This window comes from Ascaphus truei, chromosome 4, assembly GCF_040206685.1.
Source record: "Ascaphus truei isolate aAscTru1 chromosome 4, aAscTru1.hap1, whole genome shotgun sequence".
In the NCBI taxonomy this organism is placed as follows: domain Eukaryota; kingdom Metazoa; phylum Chordata; class Amphibia; order Anura; family Ascaphidae; genus Ascaphus; species Ascaphus truei.
The window spans coordinates 206,896,804-206,912,866 of record NC_134486.1 but is presented as its reverse complement, the minus strand read 5'-3'; positions in this window follow the sequence as shown (position 1 = coordinate 206,912,866).

Here is a 16,063-nt window from a genome sequence, read left to right as displayed (position 1 = left end):
TCCTCCCTCTCCTCTCTCCGCTCTGCTATAGACCCTGACAACCTGGTCAGGAACTACAACTCTGTCTTGTCCTCGTCTCTTGATCTACATGCCCCGCTTTCTCTCTGCCGCACTCGCCCTTCTAACCCTAGACCCTGGCTAAATTCCCACACAGGCATGCTGCGTTCCTCCACTCGTTCCTCTGAATGCCTCTGGAGGAAGTCTCACACTCTCGCAGACTTCCTTCACTACAAATTTATACTATCCTGTTTCAACTCTGCCCTCTCGCAAGCTAAACAAGCCTACTTTTCTTCACTAATCAACATGCACAAGTCTAACCCACGCCGACTGTTCTCTGTCTTTGATACTCTACTCAAACCACCCTCAGCTGCCTCTCCTTCCTCCATCTCCGCTCAGGACTTTGCTGACTATTTTAAGGAAAAGGTGGAATCCATACGGCAGAACATCCCCTCTGTTTCTTCCTCCCATCCTACACCTCTTCCTAACTCTCCTCCTGCCTTCCTTGACTCTTTTTCCACTGTCTCAGAGGAGGATGTGTCGCTGTTGATCGCCTCTTCTCCCTCTACCACTTGCCCTCTTGACCCCATTCCCTCCCATCTCCTAAAACCTCTTGCTCCTACTATAATTCCTACGCTCACACACATTTTTAACTCCTCCCTCTGCTCTGGAACCTTTCCATCCTCCTTCAAACATGCAACAGTCATGCCATTACTCAAAAACAGCAAGCTTGACCCTACCTGTCTTTCTAACTATCGACCTGTCTCCCTCTTGCCTTTTGCCTCTAAACTCCTTGAACGTCTTGTATTCTCTCGCTTGCTCCATTTTCTCAACACCTGTTCTCTCCTAGACCCTCTACAATCTGGCTTCCGCACTGCTCACTCCACGGAAACAGCCCTCGCTAAAATAACTGACGACCTCCATGCTGCCAAAGAGAGAGGTCATTACACTCTGCTCATATTACTCGACCTCTCTGCAGCATTTGACACCGTGGACCACCCTCTTCTCCTTCATATTCTCCATACTCTTGGTATTCGGAACAAAGCTCTATCCTGGATCTCATCCTACCTCTCCCATCGTACTTTCAGTGTCTCTTCTGCTAACACCTCCTCCTCCTCTATTGATCTCTCTGTGGGGGTACCCCAGGGCTCTGTCCTGGGATCTCTTCTCTTTTCTCTGTACACACTCTCTCTAGGTGACCTAATAACATCTTTTGGGTTTAAATATCACCTCTATGCTGACGACACACAAATATACTTTTCAACACCCGACCTTACACCTGCTGTACAAACCAAAGTTTCTGAATGTCTCTCTGCTATATCATCCTGGATGGCCCTCCGCCGCCTTAAACTCAACATGTCTAAAACAGAGCTCCTCATACTTCCTCCCAAACCTGGCCCTACTACCTCCTTCCACATTACTGTTGGAACTACAATCATTCACCCAGTAGCCCAAGCACGCTGCCTAGGGGTCACACTCGACTCCTCTCTCACATTCGCCCCTCACATTCAAAACATTTCTAAAACTTGTCGCTTTTTCCTCCGCAATATAACAAAGATACGCCCTTTCCTCTGTTGCTCGACTGCTAAAACTCTGACTCAGGCCCTCATTCTCTCCCGTCTTGATTACTGTAACCTCCTGCTGTCCGGCCTTCCTGCCTCTCACATGTCTCCCCTACAATCTATCCTAAATGCTGCTGCCAGAAACACTCTACTCTTTCCTAGATCTGTCTCAGCATCTCCCCTCATGAAATCCCTCTCCTGGCTTCCGATCAAATCCCGCATATCACACTCCATTCTTCTCCTCACTTTTAAAGCTTCACACTCTTCTGCCCCTCCTTACATCTCAGCCCTAATTTCTCGCTATGCACCATCCGACTCTTGCGTTCTGCTCAAGGATGTCTTCTTTCTATCCCCTTTGTATCTAAAGCCCTCTCCCGCCTTAAACCTTTTTCACTGACTTCCCCACACCTCTGGAATGCCCTTCCCCTCAGTACCTGACTAGCACCCTCTCTATCCACCTTTAAGACCCACCTTAAGACACACTTGCTTAAAGAAGCATATGAATAGCACTGTGAATATTCTGAACACATGATACATAAAGCTTGGCCCCCTGCAGACGCACTTACCAGAACTCCCTCCTACTGTCTCTGTACGTTCTCCCTACCTACCAATTAGACTGTAAGCTCCTCGGGGCAGGGACTCCTCTTCCTTAATGTTACGTTTATGTCTAAAGCACTTATTCCCATGATCTGTTATTTATATTATCTGTTATTTATTTGATTACCACATGTATTACTACTGTGAAGCGCTATGTACATTAATGGCGCTATATAAATAAAGACATACAATACAATACAATACACCCAACTCCGCAATAACAACTCTGTTTTGCCCGGAAGTATCCTCTACCTTTCTTCGTGTGTAATAGGAAATTGGTAGACCTAGACACAGCCTAAACCTGCGTGATGACGTCAGTGCGTCACTATGTCACGACGTCCTGACTAGTTTCGTCACGTGAGTGACTTTTTCAAAGGATGATAGGTTGCTGCCTGCTGGAGCATTATATACCCTTATGGGCAATCACAGTGAGTTTGTTACAGCTGAAACACAGCGGCAGCCACCTATCATGTCGTGAAAAGGTTCATCAGCAAAGAACAGATAATTAGACATCTTAGATAACAATTAAATAACAATCAAATAATTAAAAAATCTGTTACATATAGCAATAAACAGATCTAAAATGACACTATATTAAGCTCCAAATCAATGAATCATAAAAATTATAAAAAACTTTTGTAATATATAAACTAAACAAACGTAAACCATTTGAATTTTCCTGTGGCTATGCACTAGATAAGTCAATTTATTAGATCAAATTAATTAAGTTTCAATAAAGCTAATATAAGCAGCATTTGCACACTGGAAGATTCAAGGCTATAGTACAATATAAAATAAACTTGCTACCATTGAAAACTTAGAGCAACCTGATATTGGAATAGGACTAGATGTATTATGGATATAAATATAGATATAGCATAGAGATTGGGTGCTGATACACCAACAATAGGGTGAAAAATATATAGAATGTTAATATTAGTATAGCCACATAGGGTGACTAATCGGCTATACAATATTTTAGGCTGACAGGAAGAACTTATTAGGGCACTAAAAAATAGTTGCCCTAATAAACCGAGTGCATAGGGAATGCACTAGACTAGAATGCTGGTATCTATGCATTAATTTAACCCTTGTGGTGACCGTGTACCTAAGCGGTAAATCCAGTAGGATTCACGTATACACAGGGTTTTGAATCTGTCTCCTCCTAGTTTGGAACTGGGAATCGTTTCTATACCAATAATTTTCAGACTCGCAGGGTCCCTGGAGTGAACATTATAAAAGTGACGGGGCACACTATGAGTAAGAGTACCCTTAATGATAGTTTGCATTTAGCATAGGGACCTGCTATAGAGACCTACCTTGACGTGGTTAGCAGGCTTGGCATTATTTGATCAAAGGATGTAAACCAAAAGTCTCCTTTATCTTATAGATTTTCACACTATATATATATATATATATATATATATATATATATATATATATATAAAAACGTGTGTCCCAATGGGAAACAAAAACAGCACTCAAAGTGTTAATGCAAAAAACAAATGTATTAAAGAAAAAAACAGGCACAAAACATCCAACGTTTCGGTCCTGTATAGGACCTTCCTCAGGGGCGTGCTGGAGAACACAGCCCATGAAAAACATATATACCCTCCACCAACCTGTGCAAGCAATTAGAAACAGCTGTTTATAATTAAAAAGGGATACTGTGGACGCCTGGGAGCTCCGTCATCACCGTGCATCACTGCAAGTCTGTTTACATCCGGCTGTGAAATGCCGTTCGCATCGCGCATGCGCGTTCACGGGAGAAGCCGGCAAACACACCAGACATCTATGGCATCCCCCGTTGCCATGGCGACGTTTCAAAAGCGTCTATACACCAGGGATGCGGAGGCAGATGCGGTCTCAAACAGAAGTCAGGAGCACAGGGCTGTGCGAGTGCGATGATGTCACTTCTACCACTCGATCAGATCCCTGCAACAGACATATAAGTGCATCATTAAAAACATATTGGAGGATTAAAAACATGTTCCAGATGCGAGGCTCTTATTTGTTGACTACAAGAAGATTAGTCTAGAGTGCATATGCGTGGTCAAACATTACTCAGCAGAGCCCAGCAGCAGCAGAGCCCAGCAGCAGCAGAGCCCATAGAATCAAGTGATGTGTGGTAAATGGCTAAAAAGAGAGAGCAAAACAGAAGCTGTTCAGACAAGGGATATGTAGGAATGTTGAAGATCATCTTCTCTACGGGCGCCCTCTCTGTGCTCCCTTGGTTTTGGAATCCCTTGGTAGGAATCTTGTTCCCCCCACCACCTCTCCGGATCGGTCGCACCGACGTGGTCTGGTAATGGTGGCTTTGGGTGGGGCAACGTGCCTTGCCCTAAAAAAGGGCTTCTGGGCCACCTGAGTGATCAGTGTCACTTGTATTATATGAGCTTCCAGTATTAGCTGCCCGTCTGGATTTAGAGTAATTCCTCCTCGTTCCTGTTTTCCCCTGGGTCAGCTCACCAATGCCCAACAGCCAATTATAGATACGACGTTCTTTGTAATCAGAGGCTACTTGTTTTAGCTTGTCCCTCTTATATTTAATCAAGCTTTCTCTGTATGAGTCAACAGTCACCTGAAGTTTATCAACCCAATTGGTCTCAGTATCAGAGGCCAATGTCTGTTCATGCTTGGTCTCGATTACCACAATCTCACTCTTGATCTTAGTGAGCTCCTTAGTAGCTTGCTCTATTACTAGGATCGTCAAATCGAATGAGCACTTGTTGAGAATGCAGATCCACCGTTTACAGAAATCAGGATCACTGCGACCAATCATGGGCTGATTCTTTATTCTAAAGCCCCTAGGTAGTTGTTTCTCACGATGGTAATAAGACAAAGTCGCTCCATGTAAATAGTAATCCACCTCTTTTCTCCTTCTGTGTGGTGTAATCTTTTTTCTCCTTTTCTCTCGTCCTGTTTTTTCCTTTCTTTCCCCCCTTTTTTTCACCCCTTTCCCTACCCCTCTTTTGCTTTTCCTTTCTTCCCCCTTTCCCCCCCCCCTCTTTCCCCCCCTCTTTCCCCCCCCCTCCTTCCCCTTCCTATTCCCTTGTCTGAACAGCTTCTGTTTTCCTCTCTCTTTTTAGCCATTTACCACACATCACTTGATTCTATGGGCTCTGCTGAGTAATGTTTGACCACGCATATGCACTCTAGACTAGTCTTCTTGTAGTCAGCAAATAAGAGCCTCGCATCTGGAACATGTTTTTAATCCTCCAATATGTTTTTAATGATGCACTTATATGTCTGTTGCAGGGATCTGATCGAGTGGTAGAAGTGACGTCATCGCACTCGCACAGCCCTGTGCTCCTGACTTCTGTTTGAGTCCGCTTCTGCCTCCGCATCCCTGGTGTATAGATGCTTTTGAAACGTCGCCATGGCAATGGGGGACGCCATAGATGTCTGGTGTGTTTGCCGAGCTTCTCCCGTGGACGCGCATGCACGATGCGAACTGCATTTGACAGCCGGATGTAAACAGACTTGCAGTGAAGCCTGACTGATGCACGGTGATGACGGAGCTCCCAGGCGTCCACAGTATCCCTTTTTAATTATAAACAGCTGGTTCTAATTGCTTGCACAGGTTGGTGGAGGGTATATATGTTTTTCATGGGCAGTGTTCTCCAGCACGCCCCTGAGGAAGGTCCTATACAGGACCGAAACGTTGGATGTTTTGTGCCTGTTTTTTTCTTTAATACATTTGTTTTTTGCATTAACACTTTGAGTGCTGTTTTTGTTTCCCATTGGGACACATGTTTTTCTATTGATCACAATAGAACATGCACCTGCCCTATTGAAGCCTCTGAAGTGCCTGCTGTTACTACTATATATATATATATATATATATATATATATATATATATATATATATATATATATATATATATATATATATATATATATCCATTTATTGCTATCCCACCAAAGGGAGAAGCGCAGGGATTCCCTTTCTGTTTTTCACATTTGTATGGCCAATCTCTTCGCCAGCTGCATGCTCTTTACATGGAGAAGCGCGGCGATTATATATTTGTTTTACCTAGTTCATTGGAAGGGATTCGGTCCTGAGGAAAGATCATGGGTTCCTAGTCATCGAATTCATGCGGCAAAGTTGGTCAAGAATTCCCATGCAAATTTTCCAGAAAAGCCTTCATGAAGACGCCCGGAGGTCGGTCCTAGAGGGGGCGGGAGGGGGGGGTACTGTGAGGATTCACCGTTCTGGTACATCTCTCCCCTTAACCCATACTTGCCCCCTGATCTCTGTGGTACCCAAGCCAAGCAACCCAGCGTTGGTACTCACGCGCAATGCGCGGGTACTGCGCGGACCCCGTCGGCCTTCTCTCTCTATGGGCACAGGGGGCGCTCCTGTTCCCCAGGACCTGACGCGTGGCGCGTGTGCGGTCTTCGCGTCGGGCTTCAGTCTCTGCCCCTTGGCCCCGCCCCCACCCTGACGTCATGCCTGCTCGGCGTGGCTATGCTCCGCGCTCCTCCTCTGTTCCGGCGGGTCCCACCTCTGGCCTCCGCCCCCGTTCTGGCACGGATATGGTGACGCGGAATGATGGCACGTGGCTGGGTGCCTACGTGATGTGGGGGTTACGTGGGTTGCGCAATTGGCTATTCAATAGGACGCACCTGCGCGATCTAGCAGCCTATCATGAACCGCAGTTCCACTTCCTGGTTGCCTCCCATTGGTGGGAGGGCCCTTAAATATGCTCATGGAACTCTCAATCATTGCCGAGCATAACCTCTGTTTGTGTGACGCTGCACTCACTGCCTAGTTCCTGTCTGCCTGAACCCTGCTGCCTGACCCTGCCTGGATACTACTCTGTGATACTCTCCTGCACTGACCTTGGCTTTGGATACGACTACTCTACTCTCTCCTGCACTGACCCTGGCATTGGAACCACGACGACTCTGAGCTCTCCTGCACTGACCCTGGCTTGGCTCCACGACTACTCTACACTCTCCAACCCTGACTCTGGCTACGTACCCCAACGATCCGCTGCTCTATACTCCAAGACCCGGCAAGTACCTCACTTACCCTGTCTTCTGTTACCCTGATCTGGCCTGCACGACTATCCTACACTCTAGATGTGCCCTCGCGGTTGTGGATGGCGTTCTATACAATTCCCTACCTCAGCCCCGTGGTCGAGCCTCGTTTGTGGTGTGCTACGCGTTACACGGGATAGGCTTTTGATTTGATGTTTTGTTTTACTTAAAGGGACAGAGCACCCATTCTTTTGTTATATTTTTTGGACAATTAAAACAACCACCATATTATTTCACCGGAAAATTGTGTTGTCTTCTCACTAACCCCGGTCATCATGCCACACTACGTATATTCATCACCTCTTCATACCAGAAACGCCTAAATTTTGGTCAACATATCTCTAAATCTTTGAAGAAATTTTCACCTTCAGTACTAAGCCATCTTACATCAGTGTGTAGCAAAAGGTTTGTGTGTTCCATAGCAAAAAAGTTCAGTGCATGCTGTCTCTTTAAATCCTCTCTCTTCTAAGTCAGAGGTTTTCTCCTCGCTGCTCCCAATTTCCCATGATCAGCGGGTCAAATCCAAGTACATATATACACAAAAAGGGGAGCAAAAAGAGAAAAAACAAGGACTGGATTAATAACAAAATAATATTTTATATGTCAAATAAAAAACATATAATATTCACATATAAAGAAAAAGATCTAATAGATCTAGTGGTCAGAGTAAACACAGGGGATCGGGTTCTGTGATAAAAAAAAACCCCACGATCCAAAATTGTCCTTAGATGTAAAGGAAAAGAGTCCAGCTGCAAAGATGAAAAATAGCTACCAGTCTTAACTTTCAATCGGCGTCCTCGTGGTGTACTCTCCTAGCTGCTTCCGGATATCCGTCATCACGGTTGTCCTGTCGCTGCCTTGACCTCACCACACAACGGGTTTCGTGTCGACTTGACACTTTGTGACAGAGTGAAGTCAACTCCTATCAGTTACGCCTGGGAGACATATGTCTGAGTGCTTCATCCAGCACTCAACAGGGTTAACTCAGGTGGAAGTTAGGAAATCAGAACTCTTTAGCTGACACCTGAGAGCCAGCAAGGTAGATAAAGGATCATGTGACTGGCAGTAGCTGCCAGAGAGAGAGAGAGAAGCACACTGTTGCGTGAGCCCTTAGCCAGAGGGATTTCACCAAAGACTACTTCAACTAAAGTAAGGATTATTCATTTGTTTACTGACTGCTTAAAGTACCCTTATGGTTTGGTTCTGGTTTAGCCAGCCAGCCTGTTAGATAGGTCTGCTGTGTTATTAGTCAGTTTTTCTCCCAAAGTGGAGCAGGATTTATTTTGTTAAAGGGAAAGTGTACCCGCATGTTACTGTGGAGAAATAAAGCCACTGAACGTTTTTATTTATCCTGAGACTATACGTGTGGACTGTTCCCTGACCTCGGCTACAGGCCGTCCTGCCACAGGTGGTGTCAGAAGTGGGATATCGGACGGCCCCTGTATCTGAAGGGCCACACAAAAAAAAATGGAGAAATTTTTTTCTCAGTTCCTTGAGCAACAGCTCCAGCTAGCAGAGAAGCAAGCAGAGCGACAAGCCCAGCAAGATGAGCGACAAGCCCAGCAAGCTGACCGACAAGCCCAGCAAGATGAGCAACAGGCCCGGCGAGAGGAAAAGCTACTCCAACTGCTGGTTGAAGGCCCAACTCCAGGCAGTCCAGGGATTCCAAATAACCCACCGGTGATGCTGCCTAAAATGAAGCCAAACGAAGACCCAGAGGCATTTCTCCTCACTTTTGAAAGGGTAGCCACGGCCCACGGCTGGACAGTTGATCGCTGGGTAACGACTCTGCCTCCACTCCTCATAGGGGAAGCTCAGGCAGCCTACCAGGCTCTTCCAGCGGACGAGGCCATGGACTATCAGAAACTAAAGGCTGCTATTCTGGATCGCCTAGGCCTCACGCCAGAGACCTACCGACAGCGGTTCTGGACAGTCAAATATACAAACCGAGACAGACCCCGGGTCGTAGCCCACCGCTTAGTAGACTTATGTGCCAGGTGGATACAACCGGAAAAACATGACAAGGCAGAGATCCTTGAACAGTTTGTGCTCGAGCAGTTCATACAGGTACTGCCCCCCTCCTCCCGCTACTGGGTAAAAAGACACGCTGAATTCTCCCTGGATTCAGCGGTCCGCTTGGTGGAAAACTTTCTGGGCGACGACACCCAACAGGATAGCTGGGAACGGCCGGTGCAAACACCAGTTGCTTCCGGTGATACTAGAGGCAGGAGAGCAGACAATCAAGGGGTCTACAACCCGCCAGCTCGGGAGATCCAGTCAACCCGATCGGAAGACCCTTTCCCATCTCGGAGGGTTCCTGGTACAAACTCCCGCAGAGACGCCCATCCTGGGTCCGATTCCACTGGATCACTCAAGGGAGGCCGCCACCCACAGTATTCCCCGAGAACCTGGACTCCTGTCACTCACCCGGTGGAGAGGATAACCCCACCAACAAGAAGGGAGGACCCCATCCAACAGCGGAGAGGTCCAAACACCGAGCCCCGTCGAGAGCTTCCGCGGACGACCGAGTTTGCGGACTCAGGAGATGAGGAAATGGACTGTGCATATGGCAGAACCACTGCCACAGCTTGTCTCCGAGGGGACCATAATCCGTGGTTAGTCCCAGCATCTCTGGAGGGGACAAAAGTAAACGCCATGCTGGACTCGGGCTCTGGAAAAACCCTGATCCTAGAGGGCCTAATTCCAAGCAATAGACTATCTTATGACTCTCCTTGGAATATCGAGTGTATCCATGGGGATACAAAGAGATACCCGATGGCGAATGTTACACTTCGTATCCAGGATCAAGAGGCTAGCCTACTAGTGGGAGTTGCTCCCTGGCTACCTGCTCCTGTTCTACTTGGCCGAGACTGGCCCTACCTCGAAACATTGTTGGCCCCTACTCCTACGGAGCCTACTTCTCTGGTACTGAAGAAGCCCGGAGACTTGTTCCCTTTTTCCCCAGAGATTTTCCCCCGTAGACACCATGTCCCAAAGACACGTAAACAGAGACGTGTGGAAAAAGAGGACTGGTTAAGAAAGGCTGGGACTTTTGGTAACATTAGTCATCCCAAAGGACTGCAGGTCATGGCCGGGGATGACCAGGGTGGGGAACAGAGAGATACGGGAGTGTTGCCAGACCTGGATCTTCCTGACTTCCGTCAGAGGCAGAGGGAGGACCCAGCTCTGGCTAGACAATATGAGATGGTGGTACAGGTCAACAACAAGATAATAGATGAACAAGGTGTAAAAGTGTTTCCACATTTTGAACTGTTGAATGACATACTATATCGTGTGAATAAGGTTACACAAACAGGGGAGGTCATTCGACAGATGCTAGTCCCTAAAGGGTTGATTAAAACAGTGTTTACCCTAGCCCATACTCTCCCATGGGGTGGTCATTTGGGCAGAGATAAGACAACGGACCGCATCTCATCCCGGTTTTACTTACCAGGCATACATGGTGACATCATGAAACTATGTGAGACATGTCCTGAATGCCAGTTAACTAGCCAAAAAGGACAGAAGCCGGCTCCTTTGGTTCCTCTGCCCTTGGTAGCTGTCCCATTCGAGAGAATTGGGGTAGATCTGGTCGGACCTTTAGAACCCTCTGCGAAGGGACATAAATTTATACTCGTTGTTGTTGATTATGCCACCAGGTATCCTGAGGCCTTCCCTCTGAGATCAGCCACTGCTAAACAGGTTGCTCACAGGCTGTTAGAACTGTTTTCTAGGGTAGGACTTCCCCAAGTAATTTAACTGACCAGGGAACAAATTTTATGGCAAAGTTAATGCAGGATGTCCTGAAGTTATTGGAGGTAAAATCCGTCCTGACTTCGGTCTACCATCCTCAGACTGATCGCTGTTCATTCACCCTCGGGAAGGAGAGACGGATTTGGGTCCAAAGCTTCCAAAGGGTAGTACGTACACTGACCATCAGGTTCCCATGGGAGAGCAGTTAACAACGGAACAAAGGTCAGACCTACTTGATGTATGTGACCAGTTCCCAGATGTTTTTTCTGAGCTGCCAGGGCAGACTGATTTAGTGTCCCATAGGATTGAGACAGAACCTGGCGTAAAAGTACGGTCCCGTCCCTATAGATTGCCAGAGGGCCGAAAAGACCTGATAGAGAGGGAGATAATAGACATGTTGGAATTGGGCATGATCGAGGAGTCCCACAGCGAATGGTGTAGCCCTATCGTGTTGGTCCCTAAACCAGAGGGGAAGGTGAGGTTTTGCGTGGATCTGCGAAAGGTAAATGCTGTATCCAGATTTGATGCATGTCAATGCCTAGGGTGGATGAATTGCTTGATTCGCTTGGTAAAGCAGAGTATATCTCCATCCTAGATATCACGAAAGGATATTGGCAGATACCTCTAGCGGAAGAATCCAAATGCAAAACTGCCTTCGCCACCCCTCTCGGTTTATACCAATTCGTCACTATGCCATTTGGGTTACATGGGGCTCCAGCCACGGTCCAAAGGTTAATGGACAAGGTACTACGACCCCATAGGGCATATGCCGCGGCCTACTTGGATGACATTGTCATCTATAGCAGACACTGGCAGTCTCATATAAAAAGGTTAAGGGCAGTCCTAACGTCCTTAAGAGAAGCAGGGCTCACTGCAAATCCAAAAAAATGTGCCCTGGGTAAATCCACTACAAAGTACTTGGGCTATGCCGTTGGGGGAGGGATAGTAAGGCCACTAGCTAGCAAGGTGGCCGCCATAAAGGAAGTCCCCACCCCACAGACAAAGACACAGGTCCGCTCCCTTTTGGGGTTAGCAGGGTATTACCGGCGGTTTATCCCCAATTTTTCAGAAATATCTGCACCCCTAACAGATCTGACAAAAAAGAGTGCCCTGACCCAAGTTAAATGGTCTTTGGAGTGCCAAGACGCCTTTGACATGCTAAAAAAGTGCATGTCAGAGGGCCCCGCTCTTCGGAGCCCAGATTTTAAAGAGCCCTTCATCATCCAGACGGATGCTTCAGAGGTAGGACTGGGAGCAGTGCTGTCTCAGCAATTTCATGGTGTTGAACACCCCATACTGTTCATCAGCTGGAAGCTGTTCCCAAGGGAAGTGAGGTATTCCGTTATTGAGAAGGAGTGCCTCGCTGTAAAATGGGCAATTGAGGTCTTGAGACATTATGTCGCCGGAGTACACTTCACCCTGGTCACTGACCATGCGCCCTTGAAGTGGTTAAACACCATGAAGGACACAAATCCAAGGTTGACCAGGTGGTATATTGCCCTCCAACCCTTCTCTTTTTATATTCAGCATAGACCTGGAAAGGACCATGGAAATGCTGATTTTCAAGTGAAGGAGTGGAGGGTCGGGCTTCAGCCATGTGGGACACTAGCCACACACAAACAGGGGAGGTATGTGACAGAGTGAAGTCAACTCCTATCAGTTACACCTGGGAGACATATGTCTGAGTGCTTCATCCAGCACTCATAAGGGTTAACTCAGGTGGAAGTTAGGAAATCAGAACTCTTTAGCTGACACCTGAGAGCCAGCAAGGTAGATAAAGGATCATGTGACTGGCAGTAGCTGCCAGAGAGAGAGAGAGAGAAGCACACTGCTGCGTGAGCCCTTAGCCAGAGGGATTTCACCAAAGACTACTTCAACTAAAGTAAGGATTATTTATTTGTTTACTGACTGCTTAAAGTACCCTTATGGTTTGGTTCTGGTTTAGCCAGCCAGCCTGTTAGATAGGTCTGCTGTGTTATTAGTCAGTTTTTCTCCCAAAGTGGAGCAGGATTTATTTTGTTAAAGGGACAGTGTACCCGCATGTTATGTTACTGTGGAGAAATAAAGCCACTGAATGTTTTTATTTATCCTGAAACTATACGTGTGGACTGTTCCCTGACCTCGGCTACAGGCCGTCCTGCCACAGGTGGTGTCAGAAGTGGGATGTAACCTGTTTGTATGGCAATACTCACCGACAGAGGTGGAACTAGATATTTGTGCGCCATGGGATAGTTCAACCAACTGCGCACCATCAATTTACAGAATTCCCTTTCTCTCCTTCCCTCCTCTCTCCCTCTACCTCTCTTACCCCCTTATCTCTCTCTTTCTCCCTCACCCTTTTTTTTTATCTCTCTCTCTCTCTCTTCCCCCTTTCTCTCTCTCTTCCCTGTTTCTCTCTTTCTCCCTCTCCCCCATTTCTCTCTCTCATCTCTCACCTTTCTCTCTCCTCTCCTCTATGGAATCAGACATTTGGTCACAGCTGTCTCACCGCAACCAAACCTCCACCGGAATTTGGTCACAGAGGGAGCCTCTGCTGTAGTCTTATCGCCGCTGGACACACAGCTGGATGTCTGAGCTCATGGGTGTCTTGAGCACAGAGCTTGAGATTGCTAGTACAGCAGTCCTGGGTGTGTGGTGCGTAGGGCATTAAAGGTCACCAGTGCAAGCGTATGATAAGTTTTAAACATTTCTTTGGTCTACCTGTAATTAGTTAACGGACCGTGATCGACGTGCAGAGCACCGCAGCAGTAAATGAAAATGAAAATCTAGTGGGAAAAAAATCAGAAACATGCATAATTGGTAACTGTAACAGGGAATTTATGTGCCTCTAATCCAGCAGTGTGGTGGTTAATTGCTGGTAGTCAATTAACCAACACCACCTGGCTGATTAGGTTTGTTAGAAAAGCCTGCCTTTGAGACAGGAAGTGAGATTTTTCCTGAGTCTCACAAGTTGTGGGACTGACCATAGGAACAGACGTCTTGAGCCTGCCAGAGACTGAACGCTGCCAGCAAGACACAGGGGAAAGGACTTCTAAAACCTGGAGAACAAAGAAGCCTTCCCCTACAAGAAACAGATAAGACTTTACTTTCTAAGACTCTTTGTATATCTGCACATATCAAGATATATGTTTGGGGCTGGGAGACATGCTAATCTAAAGGGAGTTGTTGACTGCATAGGTTTAACTAGAAATACTCCCAAGTGGAACAGAAGCTTTGTTTGACCCCTTATTTGCATACGTTTGGATGATTTTTTTGTGTTAAAGAAACAGGCGCAATAAAAGCCTTATTTAATTTCACCTTAAAAAGTCTCCATTGCATACCTCTGCACCTGTCCTCTTACAGTAACATTTTGCCACTTCGCAATATTTTCTTGAACTGTTATTAAAAATACCCAAATATTTGCCCATTCCAGAGCAATTTTAGCTTTTACAAAAATGTGCGACCTACATTTGTTATCATTTGTATATCTCTACTTTTGGGTTTCTGTTGCCCAGGAAAACTGTACCCCTTTCGCTAGCAAAGCTATTGAAAGAATTAAAATATGCGATAATCCTTTAATAAACTGTAACCTTCCCTGAAGGCTTCTAGGAAGATTACTTTGCATGGGTTACCTTGACTCGGACTGTATTCAGGTGGCTGAGTGAAGAGGTAGCAAGGTTGTAGAATAATGGGCACCAATAACGTTTGTCATACAACAGTCTTTTATTCAGGTCCCCAGGCACAGGGCCCACATACTGTACCACACTTTATACAAAGTTGAAATGTCTTTTTATTTCTTTACTTTTATCGATGCTTTATGTGCTTCCATGAATGCTCACACGTAACATTCAGAGGGTTGTATAACTCTTAGTTGCTTAACTGTTCTGAGGCCTGGGCCCCCCTCATTCTTCTGTTCAGGATATCCCTCTGTATTATCCCAGTAATGCTAGTCCTATTGGGACTCCTAGCAGGTCCTGTACAAGTGACCCTAATACCTTTTGTCGGTTTGGGAACTGCCACTGTTAATGCAGATTCGTGGTTACAGCCGATTCCCTGGCACCCAGGAGTCCTCGTTACTGAGGCCCTCTGTGGCATGCCGTTTGCCTACTTCAAAGCTTATATTGGACTCCCTTAATCTTCTTATGGGATCCTGACTTAAAGGGTACTTATCCCTATCTACAACATAATAAATAGGGTAAAGAGAAAAACCGACTGAAGAGCTCAAAAGTAAACACCTAATGGCGTCTGCCAGTAATACCAATGGGAGATAAGGAGCCTCAGGGGGAGAGGTTGTAGAGAGTATAACTGCTATAGTAGACAATAATATCCATGTAACATGATGCAGAAAGACAGGATCCGCCTGGAGTAGCACTTTACTCACGATACAGCCATCCTCTGTAAGTCCATAGCTCTCACTCTCTCTCTCCTGATGTCAGTGCGTGCGCACACAGATGACGTCACTCCCCGGCGCTGGCCCGATCCCGAACATCAGAGAAACAGAAATGATCGATGCCGCTGCTTCTCAAAAACCAGGGACTCACCAGGTAAAAATAAAACTGAAGTTTATTCAAATCACATTAAAAATGAACACTCAGGACAAACAAAAATAGAGCAACCTCCTCTCACATGTTTCGGGCATGCACTGCCTTTTCTCAAGGAGTATAAGGTAAGTCAAGACTTATAAGTCAAGGCTTACCTTATACTCCTTGAGAAAGGGCAGTGCATGTCCGAAACATGTGGGAGGAGGTTGCTCTATTTTTGTTTGTCCTGAGTGTTCATTTTTAATGTGATTAGAATAAACTTCAGTTTTATTTTTACCTGGTGAGTCCCTGGTTTTTGAGAGGCAGCGGCATCAATCATTTCTGTTTCTATAATAAATAGGGGGCCTGGTCTGTGCTATTACTTTATACACATTACTTATCCACTCTCCCGAGGCCCTTCTACTCTTGTCCTCCTTGAACCTAGCCTTCTCAAACTTTGCCCTCCGGTTATATACTCTCCATGATGTCATGATTCCATGACAACACAGGGTGGAGCCCGGTACACACTAACCATACTAGTAACCCTTTAGAGGATTGTGAATCCTTAAAGCCCCAGGACTCCTTAAACATGTTTTGGTGGAGGCTATT